At 36.4% G+C, this 3,298-nt stretch overlaps 1 protein-coding gene and 1 long non-coding RNA gene across 2 annotated transcripts in view; one reads left to right on the top strand and one right to left on the bottom strand.

Moving 5' to 3' along the window:
* Positions 1-3,298, top strand: part of LOC118326198 (eosinophil peroxidase-like) — a 9,001-nt gene that overhangs the window by 3,432 nt on the left and 2,271 nt on the right. The gene's annotated exons all lie outside the window — the stretch shown is intronic.
* On the bottom strand, positions 100-726 carry LOC118326199. The gene is made up of 3 exons (XR_004796626.1): positions 640-726; positions 432-500; positions 100-191 (listed from the first exon to the last, which is right to left on the bottom strand). It is a non-coding gene; the product is annotated as an uncharacterized LOC118326199 (long non-coding RNA).

Here is a 3,298-nt window from a genome sequence, read left to right as displayed (position 1 = left end):
TCCTGTTGTTTGGAGAGATCAGATGTATGAATATCTTCAGTAGTCATTTAAGCTGTATTGTTTTCAATCACTGAAGAATTGTTGAACAGGTTTGTACACTCACTCTCGCCTGGAGTATGTATAAGCAGAGTCCACATTAGCCTTTGCTGCGCTCACGGCCCTTTCAATGACACTCCGGCTCAAACGTGATTCTGAAACCAAATGCATTATTTTATTTTATTTAATGTTTTGGTTGGGTTAATTTTTAGGTTTCATTCAAGCCACACAATTACAGCTTTTTACAAAATATTTATTGTAACATAACTGAAGAACAAAACAAAAACAAGATTATAAATAGTAATAGGATGAGATTATTTTAAATCGGTTAAACAGTGAATGTATCTAAAGCTATTTGTAGCTATTTAAAGTAAGATGATAGAGGTAGTACTCACCAGCATCCACCTGACATTGCAGGAACAGGTAAAGACCAGCAGCCAGGAGGAAAACAAACCGATTCATCTCTACAAAAACAGACAAATATTCTGCAGTCATACACACAGGTCAAATAAATAACACTCATATATTTCCGAATTTCCCTCAAAACAAATGTTTTTAAATACGACACAATCGAATACAGTATTATTGATCATAGGATATTACCTGCATCTATTGCGCAAAACTAACTGAACCGCTCGTGTCCTGTACTCTCCTTTACCTTCATGCTTTTTATATCCGCAGAGCGTCATTTGACGCCACATTTGTCATCGGGAATTTATGTCTAGATTATCTTTCTAGATTTTCCTTTCCTGGTTCCTCCTCCATACAAAAACTGTTGACCAACGTCACAGAAGTTTATCACATAGACAAAAAGCATTCAAAGACATACAAACTCATAAATTGTGCCCAAATGCAACAACTCAATCGATATTCCGGTTAACCCAAGAGCAAAGAAAGGTCTACAACATACATATTATATTTTATTACTATAATTATATTTTTGTCATTGTTTTGTTTCTCATCCCGCATTCGTGCCTGTTTGCTTGTCATTTACAATATTTTTTGTAAATTCTGCATTGCTGTAAAAAACAAAGAAGAGACATAAAATGTAATAATACTTGTATAATGCACACATTTTCACGCCTCGCTCGTGATCCTGAAACCGCCCCTGATAAAAATGTTGGGTAACCAAACCAGAAATGGCTGTCTCTGACCATGTCCCCCCGCTCTCTCACATACAGTACCTAAAGCTCCTCTTAGCATCTGTTATTTCAATGTCTCTATTTTTTTTACTATTCTTTTTACTATTATTATTATTATTCAATTTACTATTGATTTTTTAAATATATTTCTGAAAACTATATCTGAATATTAAGTAGGCTATTTTTACGAACAAGTATATAATAATATAAATGGTTATAATATACGGTGATTTTTCTTCTTTTTTTTTTTTACTTAGTTGAACTCTGGTGTAACCTTTCAACGATGCAGTCAGCAGTAAATAACAAAAATGTCAGATATGTTGCGTTCCCAGACAGTGCACACAACTTCCTGGATGGGAAAGTTTTAATAGGGTTTTCTGTTCAGCCACACACTGGTTCGAAAATGGGAAACAACTTCCTGCACCAATTGTAAGATGATAAGAGCTCATTATATGACTCAGTGACTCCATGTCTACCTATAAACACCAAACAGTGTGTGACTTAACTCACTTTGTAACCCGCTAATTTAAAAACATGCTGTATGAATACAAAATTAAGAAGATTCCAGATGTTTAATCAACAAAAAGAAGAGTTTGCGTCCTTTATTGTATTCTAAACAAATATGGTGTATTAAGTTGTGTTATTTTCTGTGTCAAAAGCTTTGAAATGTTCAAATACAGCTGTAGTGCTATATTTAAAGGGAAGACTCCATCTATCCCCATTTGTGTGGTCTTATACGCGTTGGCTCACTGTCAGTCGGACGACTTGAATAGAAGAACCATCGTTAATGCTATAACACATGTCCTGCCATAAGAAGTCAACGTGTTTGCTGTGAAAAAGGCAAAAAACAGCCCTCAAATTTACTCCATCAGCGAGCGCAGGAGGAGAGATTACATCCCAGATTGGCAATTATGTGATTTTAGACAAAATGCGTGTATTTTATCCGAGGTGTGAGATCATGGCGGATTGCATTCCTTGTTCATGACCATGTATTGCAACTCTTATTTCCCTTTTTAATCCAAACCAAAGGCCTAAACCTGTATGGTTAGTTTTATGTGCTCCAGAATAATGCCATGGTGTTGTTAAATCTTGTTGTAGAGATATTACTCTGCCTTGTTTTATATTGCGAATGTTTGGTCACTTACAGCAATCCATTTGAAGACTTAAATTTCCACTTCCCAGGTTGCCTTTTTGACCTTTTGAATAAAGTCAGGAACCTTCCATAAGTTGTGGGGGGGAAAGCAAACTGTATCTCAATATCAGTCTACAGTAATAAAGAACCTGAGGTTAATTTGGCAGGCAGCATCTCAGTTTATGTGTTGTCTGTGGTTATGTGGTATACGAATACCTACAAACTGTATAGGCCTATGTCTTTTTCTCAAAAATGAGACACGCATTACAGTCCCTTTGGTGATTTGCATTTAAAACTGTACTGTTGAGCTTGTCGGGCATTGACTTAGTGGGAGGGGGATATTTGAGTTTTGTTGGAATTCTCTGCGAGCCAAGTGGTGGAGAGTTATGTTTGGATTCACACCTGTTAACTCAAACTGTAACCTGTTGTTGCTGTTGGATGCAGTACAGGGTAAACTCACCTAATCTAAATTAATTTAATTTGCTTCACAGTTTACCTGCAGTCTGGCCAGTATCTATGGAGTACTGTAAATCCTGTTTATAGGTTAAAAAAGTGTCACACTGCTGAGGTTATTTGGAAATAGATTCTTTGAAGTAGGCTTAAGATGTTCCTCTTTAAAAAAGCATATAGTTAGTTAGTTATGCTGCTATAGGCGTAGACTGCCTGGGGATTTCCTATGATGTAATGAGCATCTCTTTCTCTCTCTTTCTGCACGCATTTACATTCCATTAATTTATGTCACCAACTTCACTTCTTCCCCTTGAGTATTTGTACTTTCTCGTCTCGCAGGTTCTCATGGATCCTGGTGGATCCTCCTGCCATGGTCCTGCTTGACTGCCATTGCTAATATCACTGATATTATTGTTATTATTATTAGTTATTATTAAGTATTATTATTGCTACAGTTACTGTCGCTGTCCCCCATCGTTGCTGCTGTCATCATCATCGTCTTTTTCATGATCGTCATCAGTCACTACTATTAATGTAG

Source organism: Morone saxatilis, unplaced genomic scaffold (assembly GCF_004916995.1).
Source record: "Morone saxatilis isolate NCDOM2014 unplaced genomic scaffold, NCSU_SB_2.0 Contig16, whole genome shotgun sequence".
In the NCBI taxonomy this organism is placed as follows: domain Eukaryota; kingdom Metazoa; phylum Chordata; class Actinopteri; family Moronidae; genus Morone; species Morone saxatilis.
The sequence above is the reverse complement of the archived record's forward strand: the minus strand, read 5'-3'. Positions and strand labels throughout refer to the sequence as shown.